The sequence below is a fragment of the Nomascus leucogenys genome, chromosome 3 (genome assembly GCF_006542625.1).
Source record: "Nomascus leucogenys isolate Asia chromosome 3, Asia_NLE_v1, whole genome shotgun sequence".
In the NCBI taxonomy this organism is placed as follows: Eukaryota; Metazoa; Chordata; class Mammalia; order Primates; family Hylobatidae; genus Nomascus; species Nomascus leucogenys.
Window position 1 is genome coordinate 108,340,226 of NC_044383.1, and position 14,687 is coordinate 108,354,912.

Here is a 14,687-nt window from a genome sequence, read left to right on the forward strand (position 1 = left end):
GTGCCTCAGACTAACCTGGAGGCCTTGTTAAAACACAGATTGCTAAGCCCCATCCCCAGAGGCTCTGACTCAGGAGGCCCAGAATGAGGCCCAAGAACTTACACCTCTCTCAAGTCCTTGGGTGAGACTGATGCTGCTGGTCAGGAGACCACCTTTGGAAACTGCCAATTTTGCCAACCTTCTGGAGCTTTGGCCTCTGCGTAGGGATGAGCCACTGGGATGCGATGTGAGCCACTACTGCTCGCAACATACGTGAGCTAAGACTAGAAATAGGAGCTTAAATTTAGAATAAAATCTGATTTTTTTTCTCCCTCATTTTTAGACCTTAAACCAGGAAGAGTTCCTTTTAAAATTGGCCTGGGCGGCAGAGGCCAGAACATACACAATTCAACAATAACTTGCACCACCCACCCCCAATTCCCTGCTCTGCAGGACCATCCTGACTTCCACAGTGACCCGAGCACTGGCATTCCAAGGACTCAAATGACCGCCTTCCTCGCCCTTCAATAAAGCTGCCTGGAATTCTTCTAAGTAACACTTATTCCTACACATTAGGGAATTTTCACCTCACATTTCCCTTGCCCAAGAGCAAAAAGCTCAGGGAATGATTGGCTTTTCAAGCTAAAGAGTGGGAGAGCCTGGGGCGGTTGAAGACAGTCTGGGTAACATTTGAGGGGAGGAGAAATGCAAGTCCAAAGGTGGGGCTGCGGGGCAGGAGGGAGTGGATAGCCAGAGTAATAGGGCTACGGTGTTTGGAAGATGTGGGAGAAACATTCTGGAAAGACAGAGGGGAGGCACAAAGACAAAGGTGGCTTGCTTGCTCCAACAGCTGAGTTTACCCTGACAGGCTTCTGTGTTCACAGTGCCACGCTGCCCTTCCAGCCAGAGGGGGGAACCGGTTGATGGGTCAATCTTGAGTAGGTCAGATTAATTTTTTTCAGGGCAAAAGAAAATGCTGAAAAAAAGAGCTTAGCTAATGTTTCCAGGGCATCTTGAGAAAAGTATAATCTATAGGAAATGAGAGTATTGATAATATTAGACCCTAAATAATACTAAAACCATTTGAGTAAAAACATTTATAAGACTTTGGGGCTGCAGGACTATGTCTCTGAGTTTGGGGCCTGTTCAAGAAGTCCTGCAAGAAAGGAGAGTCAGTTTTACCTTTAGAAAAGCTCCTGTACTATTTTCTTAGTTTGTAACTTTAACAGACAAAAGTTCAAGTTCTTCATCCCGAGTCAGGGTGATGTGAGGAAACTGTGACTGTGAATCTCACTGTCATTTATTTTTCTTCAGTGTCTCTCAGTGAAAAAAATATTTGGATGAATAACAGAAAGCATCCTGAACTGTGCACCTGCAAAAGATATTTTACACATTCCTTTTTGGACATTTTGTTATTTTCCTCTAAGCCGATAGCCTTTCCATCTTGTGCAGGAAAGATCATTAAGTATTTCATAGGCATAAACATTTCATGTTCAAAACTTTTGGTACTTCAGTTGTAATATTGTTATTGTAATACATAAATCTAAAATAAAACCAGCTTCTCTGCCCAGTACCTATCAGCTGCAATTTAGGGGAAGTGCCTTTATATTTATACCCTACGGGCCCAATCAGGTAGAAAGAGAATTATTCTTTATCTTCTCTAATGTCCCCAAATCTCTCAGGTCACAAGTCACAGAAGGGCAATGTGGTAGCATTCTTCTGGGGACTCAGCAGATATATCCTCAAAGTACTTTTGTCAAATACATTATTGTAATCAATGTGAATCCTAAAATGTTATTATTAATAGTATAGTTATATGTTGTCAATTTTTTTTGGATTATGAATCATTTTTGTAAGTAATGTGTCATTTGATTATCTCAAAAATTCTATCAAGTTATCCCATTTTGTGGGTCAAAGAACTAAGGTTCAGGAACATGAAGGGACTTGCTTCAATTAATTGGTCAGGATGTGATGGCAGGGAGATTTGGAGAGGCTCCAGGGTCCAAAGTTGAGCCTTTGTGCTATTCTATGTCACTTGGCTTCTGGCAGAGCACAGATCTTAGATGTTTAGCTCTTCAGTCACAGGATGGAGAGGAGGGAAAGTTGGAAGCACGGAGTCGGTCCTGTTGTTTAGCACTGATTTTCAGAAACTTCCCCTACCACTTCATCTTCCTCCTTGTTCTTTTCCTGACCAAGCCTTAATTGACCAGTTGAACTTCTAGTTAAGGACCAATTCCTTCTGGCCCAGTGCTACAAGGACATTAGCAATCCCACTCCTTCACGAAGCTGATTGTGAGTCATGCCAATTCCTCCTCCAGGCAGAACCAGGTGTGGGCACTCTTTCTGAGCTCTGCATCGAACATGGGGACCTGTGATGCAGTGTTTTCAGCTCCCACTGGGGAGATGCAGAGGGCGATTTATCAGTGACAGTCAAAAAAGCTGGTTCTGCTTCTTTCTAGAGACAGATGCAGGGGCCTAGATGTTGTTATTAATCATTCATAAACGGTTCTGTGTTCAAAATAGCAGTGTTTAAATATTTCAGAACAGGTCCGGCCTCATAAAAAGTGGGCTATGGGCTGTCATGATAATATTTCATCTCCTTCACCATGTTGTGGCCGAGAGAAATAAGCTGTCAATGTCACTTGCATCCCTGACCCTCCAACATGCCAGGGCACAGCAGCCAATGGAGTGTGCTGGCAGCAAGGCAAGGGGGAGAAAGGCAGGACTACTCCATCAAGATACTGCCATGAACCAAAAGGGCAATTTTCCCACATTTAGGCTGCCTATTTGGGTTAACTATCAACCAAAGACCTTTGTTTTTAAACAGAACATTTTGTCTCTTTCACATTTGGTAAATAAAAGCCTTAGACTGAAATTCTTTCTGATTTTACTGCTTCCTTTAAGTTTTACCTCATGACATTTTGGACAGACTGAATGAAATCATAGTTTATTTCCCTCCCTTCTCTGGTGCCTACCCTGCCCCCCCACCTTTCCCACTTTCCCAGTTCTCTGAACCTGTTTAGGGAACTGTTTAGGGAAGATGGTATTAACCTAATACCATCTGAGGAACACCTGCCTGCATTATCACTACTTTACTCTGAGTTAGAAGCCCCGTGCCTTTTTCAATAACAAGAAGAGGGAGAAACCATTGTGAAACACACTACTCAGGGCCGGGCGCAGTGGCTCACGCCTGTAATCCCAGCACTTTGGGAGGCCGAGGTGGGCGGATCACCTGAGGTTGGGAGTTCGAGACCAGCCTGACTAACATGGAGAAACCTCATCTCTACGAAAAATACAAAATTAGCCGGGCGTGGTGGTGCGTGCCTGTAATCCCAGCTTCTCGGGGGGGCTGAGGCAGGAGAATCGCTTGAACCTGGGAGGCGGAGGTTGCGGTGAGCCGAGATCGTGCCATTGCACTCCAGCCTGGGCAACAAGAGCAAAACTCCATCTCAAAAAAAAAAAAAAAAAAAAGAAACAAAAAAGAAACACACTACTCAGAAAGGACAGTTTAGGCTCATGATAGGAAAGCAGTCTGCAGCCAACAACAACAGTAAAAAAACAAGAATGAATTACAAAGAGTGTGGTACCTGGAAAGTAAACTAAATGCCATTTGAGAGTCAAGTCTTACACTTGTGTTTTAATCTCCCTCTTTTCTTACACAGCCTCATAGCTATGAAAAATAGTCAATAATATTTGTATTTGCTTCTCTATTCGTTTTTTTCTCTCCAGCTGATGATAATCTGGCTTTCCTCAGCAATGCCAGTGCAAGTGAAATATTAAAATAACCACCAACATGGGGCTAAAATAGCAAGTGGACTCTGTTGCTCTGGGAGTCACCCCAACACTGCCCTAGTTTGGTGGTGATGCTTTGGTAGTCAATCAGTATTTCCCAAGGGAAAAAAGTAGGATGCTAATGTAATCTTCAGTCCACACATGCATTAGAATCAATTCCAAGCATGTGCAGGTTGTCATTCCTACTGGGTGTCTTTGCTAGGCGTGGACAGTGAAAGAAATTTTCGGTTTATTAGAGAGAATCCAATCCTCAGCTGGCCAAATAATGACAAGACTGCTTTGGGAACTGTAAAAGTAAGAGGCAGTCTAGGAGAGGGATTCCTAGAAAACCAAAAAAGATCTTGAGATAAACATCTTGAATTTCTCTATAGGTGAGACTTCTGACATTTCTGAAAGAAGCTGAGGGTTCAACCAATATTATTAACCAAGAAAGTGAAATGAGGACACTATTAAGAACTAGGAAGAAACAGGGAGACTCACACGTCTAACTGGACCCGTTTATATTTGACATGTAGAGTCTATAGTAAGACTTCTGATTTTGAGGAATTCTTAACAAATTTTCTATAAAAACACCAAAATTCTAAAGCTAGGAGCCAGGTTTCTTGCACACTTTTCATAAAACATCTTTTAATTATTATTATTATTTAGTTTTTGATTTGGAAAAGAAAAATGCCTTTCTACCTTTAGGCAGTTGGCTCAAAATGCTCAGCTCTGAGAAGAGGAGGAAAAGAAATGAAGATTTAGAGATTTTAGGGATCCTATATTAGGAGAGATTCCACTGAATAGACGGAAGGATTTCTCTTCATAATATTCTTCCTCATTGGAACCTTTTGGCCATTATAACTGTTATGTTATGGTTTTGTATGTATCCATTTCAGGTTATGCCCCTCCATCATCTGATCATCTTTTCCTTAAGAGCAGAGATTGTGCCTTATTCATTATATGCCCTTTAAAGTGCTTAGCACTAGCTTCCAGTAAGTGTTTAATAAATATATATAATCTTTGCCCAAATGCCCTAGAAAAAAAAAAGAGCCTGGGGCATAATATTATGTGTTAGTACTTCACTGGGGAGTGCATTCTCAGGGAAGCAGGAATATAGATAAAGGGAAGAGAGGCAGGGAAGGGGAGAGAATAAATACAAAGAGTGCATGACCTAGCTGGCCACTGCTTGAAATCAAGCATCACCAATTGTTTGATCTTACGGAACTGTCTTTAGAGCGAACATGTGGATAACACATCTCAGGACAGCCCTTCCAGGGAAAAGAAAGAAGATGAATTTTTAAAATATCTCCTGTCTCTCATTTGGCAAAGATTTGCCACATACATAGCTCCCCTACATTTCCAAGTTGCATATGCCCAAGCCCTGAGTATGCCTGCAGCCCTTCTACCCAAAACAGGGGTTCTGTTAACCTGCAGCAACAGGTAGACACAAAATTGATTGGACCACTATCATAGCATCAACTGGGACAGAACAAGTGGACAAGGACCTGGAAGACATGTGAGACCAAGAGAATCGCAGGTGGGGCTGAAGAGGTATCTGATATTTTGCTCACAAATTTGCTGGAGCTCTCAGACTGAGGACTGCCTGAAAAAGCAAGATCCCATAAAACTATCTTTGAGGTTTACTGGGACAAATGTCACTTGACAGTACCTGTGCTATATGGGTCAGGTACTGTCTTGGAACATTTTTGTAATGACAAATTTTCCTAACATTCAGTACAATGCCATTTACACTCCATATGAACCATATTTCCTGTGACATATATGTACCAAAAAATGATGCAACATAGTCCTGAGGTCAAGTTTATCAACTGAACATGATATAGTGGAACATACTGCTAATAGTACAAATGCTCATTCCTCCTTGAGAGTTTCCAATAGTAAAAAATCCAAGAGAATGTTTACATAAAGACAGATAAGCATGGTGGGTCAGCACATTTCTTCCATACAGATAAATACAATCTAAAACTTATTATGTCAGCTTCTACTCTGATCCTGACAGGAGATGAAGATGCTTGGATAAGAGAGAATTGTTTTTAAATTGTTCACATACAAAGGGGTGGATAAACATCCATACAATTGTATTGGAGTACTAGAGTTACTTTACTGTGAATACAAACCCACTGAAGAGAGTGGTTACCTAGGTCTGGGAAAATGCAGGAAAGTTTCAAAAAGAGGCTTCATTTAGGTGAGGCTTTAAAGAATAAAGAAATTCTCTAGGAGGCAGAGAAAGGGAATGGCATTCTAGACGTAAACAACAGCAAGAGAGAAAGTCTCCTTTCCAGTAAACATAGTACTTATTGAACTAAGAAACATCTACTCATCTACGAACCTTGTATGCATATGATGTTAGGGACTTAACAGTTTCTCTCATCCAAACCCAGGACTTGAATTTGAATTTGAATTAGAATGAGGAGAAAGGATCCGTCCAAAGAAGCATTAGAATAAAAGCTAGAGAGGGTACTGGTACTGAGTCCCCAGGCACATCCAATGACAGAAACTCTCCTTTGACGTATCTGCTTCTTGCCCTTGGGTGATCAAGCCCCATTACCATTGTCTAGTTTCCCAGTAGGACCTCAATTGTTAACATTGCGTTAAGTGATGGGGGATGGTCATGAGCAAAGTGAAGGCATGGAGAGTTTCAGAAAATCCTGCCGGGGATGAAAATTTCCCTGGGTTCTACCTACCCACACACCTTAACTAATTGAGCACAACCTTTGTGCTAGAGTCCATTATCTCTAGTGATTATTTTTATATATTATATGGTAACTTCTAAAAAGCATAAACATTTTAAAAGATTTTCGTTTTTTCTGTCTGTTTGCAAACTAGTAAAAATGCATTGCCTTTTTCTTTTCTACTTTTGAGACAGAGTCTGGCTTTGTCACCAGGCTGGAGTGCAGTGGCGTGATCTCCGCTCACTGCAACCTCTGCCTCCCAGGTTCAAGCAATTCTCCTGCCTCAGCCTCCCGAGTAGCTGGGACAGGCGCAAGCCACCATGCCCAGCTAATTTTTTTGTATTTTTAATAGAGACAGGGTTTCACCATGTTGGCCAGGATGATCTCTATCTCCTGACCTCGTGATCCACCCGCCTAGGCCTCCCAAAGTGCTGGGATTACAGGTGTGAGCCACCGCACCAGTCCGCCTTTTTCTTAATTTTGTTTTTGACCATTGATTTATATACATACTTATTTAAAAAATTTTAGAACAGGATTAACGTCTTCTTCGATTCAATAATCCTCTAAAGTAGCATGGTAAACAGAAAGAGGGAAAATTTTATTTGAGAAAATTCTACAAAAAATGAGGAGTATATTTTTAAAAAGTGTTAACTTATATATTGCCTTCTCCATTAAAAAAAATTCTGATTACCTTAAGAAAAACTGTATACAACTTTTTAGATGAAAATAATATATTATGCAACCTCTATTTTTTTTTTTGAGGATGGCGTTGGAATCCTTAAATAGGTTGCATTTTACTTTTAATTGACTTCTGAACACTCGTGCTGTGCTGGCGATATTTACTAAAGAGTAATAATTTATCTTTTATTAGCTTAGAAATGTCATAATATTGAAGTGCCACAGCCAAATTTCTATGGCGAATATCAACTACTTTTGGAACATATTGTTTACCTATTCTATCAAGTGTCAAAAATTTTGCTCAAGAAAAAAATGCAATTTCCTGGACTATGAACCAACTTTTGGTGCATAGACACATATCTAATATACTTAATGTTAAATCCTGAGGTACTTGCATATCAATGTATTAACAAAAACCCAGAATAGCTCCTTTAACTATTTACATACATTTTACAACTTCCCTTTTGATTCAGAATTGCTTCACCCATAATTTTTGTGCTTTTCAGAGCATTACAACAATGTGATACAATGGGGGTTGTTGTGAAAACCACTGGTTCATTTCACCTACTCCAAAATGCAGGGGCAGCTTGCTTGCTTAAGTGTCTCAGGCAGATGGATCATATTAGTGTCTGTGCACTACAGCTTGCACTGGCTACCAGGGTGTTTCTGGATGCAGTTCAAAGGTTTGACTTTGATCTATGAAGCTGTATACATTTTAGGCCAGGAACTATTTATCCTAAAATCACCCATAGTGGGCAAGATGAAACAGGGAACCATTGTTGAAGCTGCCAGCATCATAATTCAAAGTTAGTAGCTTTCTCAGTAATGTCCACCAAGTTGCCATTACCTGAGGAATTCAACTGCACTTTTACTATCCTCTTAACTGTATAGTCTAATGTGGAAGATAAAAGTATAACTTTCATATAGCATAATATCTCATGTATTATGACTAAATAAAGTTAAATACTTTGGTATATTTAATTTACATGTTAATATCTTACATATCCTCATTAAAGTATGTAACTTTTTTAAAGAAATGGAACATCTTAATTTCAGGTCAAGTTTTATATGCATAAGGACTTATCACTATTAATGTAGATCCTCAAAATTAAAAAAAAAATCCTTAGTTTTTTAAAAAAGGAAAAGTGATTGAATGTATATAAGCCAAAAGAACAAAAATAATTAAAATCACCCATCATGCTACTGATGCAGGGCAAGTAAGCCCCCAAATTGGGGCTTACCCCAGGTGGGTTCTTGGCTTCACCCAGGAAAGAATTCAAGGGTAAGCTGGTGGGGTTAGGCAGCAACTTTTATTGAAGCAGCAGCAGAGGTGTTATTCCTTGCAAAGCAGGGATACCCCATAAACAGTGTACCCAGAGCAGTGGCTCAAAGGCAGTTCTGCAGTCATATTTATACTCACTTTTAATTATGTACAAATTAAGGGGCAGGTTATGCAGAAATTTCTAAAAATAGGGTGGTAACTTCTGGGCCATCAGGTTATTGCCATGGAAAGGGATGGCAACTTCTGGGTGTTGCCATGGCAATGGTAAACTGACACAGACCTAGTGGGCATATCTTACAAGGAGGTGCTTTTGCTTCCACCCTGTTTGAGCTAGTCTTCAATCTGGTCTAGAGCCTGAGTCCTGCCTTCTACCTCACTACCACCCAGATTTTGTACAAGGTTTATAATGGCTTTGAATTCAGCAAAAGGCTAAATCTACCATTAACCAAGTGAAGAGACATTCATTTAGCTCCTTATTTATTCATTTATTTATTAACTAAAGCAGTGCTACAGACTGGGTCAAAAAGACAGATGAGACTTGGAACCTAGTCTAAATTAAGAGGAATCATGTCAATAATTAATTACAATATACATACTATAGTGTTGTAATAGTAATAGTTGAGGAATATTTAAACGAGTGTAGTGGCCCAGATGACTTAGTAACTAACTCAGTCAGAGGCAGTGAAAGTAAAATTTAAGGAAACTTAAGCTAGATCTTGAGGAATGAATTCAACTGTATCAGACAGAGCTAGGTAGAAGAAAGAGGAATAGCACTAACTCTGGTACTAAGGTCTGGATTTACATTCTAGGCTCTACCTGACACCTGTTATCTAAATGGTCTGCAAGTTACTCTGTGCTTCAGGTTCCTCCTTTCTAAAAAATAAGGATAATATTTACTTCAAATAGTAGCTTGGGGTTTACATGAATTCATCTACCTAAAGTTCTTAGAACAGCATTAGCTACTGTTATAGACATGTGAAACATCATGACACATTTCAGAAACTGTAATTATTTGGGCCCTTGAGTACAGAGAGAGCTGGGGATTTGCAGAAAATGAGGCTAGAGGATAAGTATGGGTCAGATAATGAACAAGCTTAATTTCTTGGAATGATAAGGAGTTCGGACTTTATCCTCAAGGCAAAGGAGAGCCAAATGAAATCTATAAGACAGAGGGGTAATGTAATACAATTTTTGTATAAGCAAAATAACTCTGATGGTAATGGGGAGAAGAGAATGGATCTTAGGAAGAGATTAGAGGTGGGGAAAATAGTTCAGAAACAAATCACTACCACAATCATGCATTATCAGCAGTTATGGAAGTTCCCTTTGCATTTTCCACATTTTTAATGAAAAGCTGAAAAAAAAAGCTCAAATTGACGTTACCCTAATAAAGGAAAGAAAGAAAGAAAAAGGCAAACAACGTAAGAAAAAAGCTAATTAATGCCATTTTCATTCTTCCTTTCCTATAAAATACTCCACGTATCTCCAAAGCTCTATTTGCATCCCACCTCCTTGAAGTCTCCTCTAAGGATTCCAGGCCTAGGGCCAGAGCTATGCTTCATTCAAATCTCCAGAGAACTAAGCAGAGCTGTAGATCTAAATATATTTAGAAACTGACAAATAGCTTCTGATTAATTAACATCAAGAGGGGTGTTTAGGACAAATTTCACTGAAACGAGAATGGTGTGCCCTCTGGAAAGGAGGAAAAAAACCTAGCATTTTAATGAAATAAGATGACCAGCTTTACTAGAATCAAAATCTAGAATACCTACGAGCATAATTTAACTATGAAAGAAAAAATTGCCTATGTATAATTTCTTTCTCTCATTCAGGGGCATGCAAAACAGCACTTGTGTTTTGATTTGTTTTAGCTTTTCAATTTTGTATATTTGTACAGTTGTCAGTAAACCTCATTTAATTATTATTTTACAGTATTTATTGGAATAAATTAAAGATATTTTACTACACACTGGTACTTTCTACTCAGATGATATTTATAGGAAAAGTAATCAGTATTTTTCTAACACATTTCTACTGCAACAATTGGCAGAGATTAGAGCCATTCATACGTAAAATATAAGTAATTTTTTCTCTTAAAATATGAAATCTCCTTCTTGAACCTAATAAACGTTGATTCACGTTCTCCAGTATTTTTAAACCTAAAGAACACTTCTTAGTCTATATTAAAAAATAGCTCCACACTTTCTCTAAAGAAAATTCTACTCCGGGGAAATGTAGAAAGGAAAATCTCGGGTGAGTAGCAAGGGCTGGGAATAACTGAATGGCGATATGTCTCTGAATTAGAAGTTGTAATAAACCAGCTGCTCGATCTGGTATAGGGCTTTTCATGCTAAGGCTGGGTAGTGGAAAATGTTAAGGAGAAATTTTCCATTCATCTCGCATACTTCATTGCTTAGAAATATGAACCACCTGTAACAGGAGCCCCAGGGGATTAACAAAAGTCGCGCAGATTACCCATTAATGGCTCAGACCCCCTTCTGTTTGAAATTCAGCCCTTTTTTTCTCTCTGAACATTTCATGATCTCCTCCACTAATTATTTGGAATTCGTTTGTAATAAATGCCTTATGTTTCCCCTACTGAGGCATGCTTGTTCACTAACATTTCACTTTCTCTGTGTGATGGGAGTACCAAAATAGAATTCCAAATGAAGAAAAGATAAACTTTGGGTTGACTTGTGTTTGCTTTAGAAAAGGAGAGAAAATAAAAGTGTTTATTTGGGCTGGGCTGAATGGTCTGGTCATTGCATTTTCTCTGGTGATTCTTTCATTTTCTACTTCACTACAGACAGAAAAAATATATATATTTTTTAATTCTTGGGGATAATCAAACTTGTCATTGAACTGAGTGTACAACGTTTTAAAAATTATTTTAAAGCTGCCATTCTATTCTTTATTTAGTCAACATACACATATATTTGGATGCAGGACTCCAGCAAAGCTATTATGTATCAGCCTTTGGGCTATTGCATGATGCCAAACGATATTCTTAGAGACCTGCATCACTAGAGTGTTTCTAAGAAATATTTAGTATCTGTATGCTTAAGTGCATAAAATTTATTTGCTTTCACGATGAGGAAATAGTTTTTGTTCCTACTTAATAAAATAGCTAAAAGATCATTTTGGCTGCAGCTCTATCAGTTTCTAGACCAGTGCTTCTCAATAGGGTGCAATTTAGCCACCCTGCAACCCCCGCCAAGACATTTGACATTGACTGGCACATTTTTGTTTGTCACAAGTAGGAAAGGGATGTGTTATGGGTATCTCGTGGTTACAGGACAGGGAAGGGGCTAAACATCCTACAATGCACAGGACAGCCTCCGCAACAAAGAATCATTCTGCCGCAAATGGCAATAGTGTCGAGATTGAGAAAAGCTTATCTGGACAAAGTTAGCATCTCTGAGCTTCACTTTCATAACCTTTGAAAAGGCCATTGTTCTGAAAATTCCTATAACCTCTTAATGCTAAATAAATGTGGCTGTTTTTCTTTTCATATGTTGGGAGATATGGACTAGTAGTTACATTACGAATTCCTTTATATCTTTGAAGAGCACTTCTGGACCACAGAGACACAGAAAACCATTTCATAGATATTAAGGGATGGTTTCAGAACAGGCATAGCAGAATAGCTTACCCCTAACTGAGTGCAGGAGAGTTTTAAAAAACAGCATTGATGAGGCCAGGCACGGTGGCTCACACCTGTAATCCCAGCACTTTGGGAGGCTGAGGCGGGTGGATCACGAGGTCAGGAGATCAAGACCATCCTGGCTAACACGGTGAAACCCCATCTCTACTAAAAATACAAAAAATTAGCAGGGCATAGTGGCAGGCGCCTGTAGTCCCAGCTACTCGGGAGGCTGAGGCAAGAGAATGGCGTGAACCCAGGAGGCAGAGGTTGCAGGGAGCTGAGATCGCACCACTGCACTCCAGCCTGGGCGACAGAGTGAGACTCCGTCTCAAAAAAAAAAAAAAAGCATCGATGAAATACTATCAATGAACTTTGCAGTTGGCACCAATAAAATCCTGGCTCAGGTATCCGAGGTGAGATATTAAAGGGATTACCATCATATTTACCACATGTCTATTTCAAGGAGCATGCAGGTTTTTGTTTTGTTTTGGTCTCAATTATTTATGATGCATAAAGAAAAAGCTTCTATTTTATTAATAGTTAATCTTTATCTACTTCGGCAAGGGGAAACAAAATTAAGCCTCCTTTTTCAGTTCTATTCACCAGAGAAACAAGATACTTTCTTGTCTGAGTCCCAGACAAACCACTCTGTTTCTATATGCCTGGAAATACTCACTGCTCAAAAAATTAACATTGACTGACATCAACAGAAATCCTCCAGCTTTTTTTTATCCCTAAAACAAGTCCGGTTTCTTCTTCCATTAGGGCCTTTCACTCACTAGTCTTTTGGCTGACATAGTTTTCCCCAGGAGGGTATCACAATTGGTTTCCTTTTGCCATTCAGGCCTAAGCTTAGATGATACCTCCCAAGAGAGTCTTCTCCTAACCCTAAAATAAAAGCGCCCCTCTCATTCTATTTTGCTCTCTTTGAAGTGCTTCATTTTGTTATTTACATATATATATGTGTGTGTGTGTGTATTATATATATATATGCTCAGCACTTATCAATGTTAACTTATTTTTACATTTTGATTCTCCCCCTCACTAGAATGTAGGAGGGCTTGTCTTAATCACAACTGTTTTTAAAACTATTGCCTGGTAAACAACAGGTACTTGATAATTTTTGTTGAATAAATATACAAAGGAAGGAAGAAATGGAGGAAGGGAAGTAGGAAGGGAGGAAAGGAGAAAGGAAGGAGTGGATTTTGAAAACCTACTATGTTCCAGCAACTGCTGGAGGTCCTGGAGAGTGCAACATCAGTGAAACAAGGGGGTATTTGGCATCTCCTTCTCACAGAATGGAAAGGAAGTATAAGTATTGTAGTGGAGGTACAGAAAAGAACTTTGGAGCTATCAGAGGAAACAACTAATTCTGATGCCATGTACATGCTGGGAGGGGAATAAGAGAAATCATGGAGAAAGAGACATCTGAAATGGACCTTGGGGTATTCACACTATTTTGCCAAAAGGGGAAGGATGTTCTAGAAAAGATGGCCTGAACGAATGTTGGGAGGCAAACTTATACAGTATATGGTATATATTTAACAGTGAAATATGTGTTTTAAAAAATGTTCATATCTTCCACTAAAATTATTCTAACAAAAATAAAATTATTTTATCAAGTAAATTCTTAGATATAAGTATGCTGAGTAATATATGGCAGCTTAACAAATACTTTTGTTATATTTATGTCTAAGATTTATGCATATTAACATATATTTAAGCCTGTTACTTGTATAATAAAAACAATTTCCTCCCTGATTTCTAGAATTAGAGAATATGATTGTTATTTTTTAAAATTAGCCTAATATAAAATCACTGGAGAGCTGTTGTCACCAATATTAATGTCTGCTAAGATATTATGCAACCTCAGCTTTATGGGTCAGTTTTCATGGTTTATTGAAGAAACATTTTAAGTGTTGGCTTATGAGAAATAATGCAGTACCTTCTGCCTACATTCCACTCCTACTCATTACTGCCAATTGCATTTGTTTCCCCTAATTTGTGTGCTAGAAATGATACATCTTGAAATTGAAAAATATTGTCAGAATGTGTGAAAGTACACTCCTTCATAATATGGTTTTATTTTCATTGGTACTCCTGAGTCATTGATATAAAATGTGCTCTTCTTTTCTCAAAAAATTCTACCCTGCCCATTTTTCTCCCGTTTTTAAAAATTAGATTTAAAAAATCTGTTACTATATACGTGGCTAAGATTTAAGTGAATGCTTGATATATTATCAGAAATACTTAATTTTGTTTGTTTATTATGAAACTATTTCATTGATTTAATCAGTGTTTTTCAAGAGCCTTGGTTTTGGTAATACAGCAATGTAAACGACAGTAAAAATCTTTGCCCTCAAGACGCGTTCAAGAGGATAAAAAGGTTTTTATAAAAAAGATATCAATAAATATAATAATTTTAAGTAAATACATGAGACATGAATAAAATAAGACAGATCAAAGTAAAAAGAGCAACTGGGAGGAGGCAGTATTAGATTGGAAAATCAGAGAAGTCTTCTCTGAAGAAGGATGATTTGAGTTGAGACCGTAATATAAGATAGAACCAGTTGCACAATGATACATCCAGGAAAAAGAAGTAAGCTTGGTGATATCCAAGGAACTTCAAGAAACC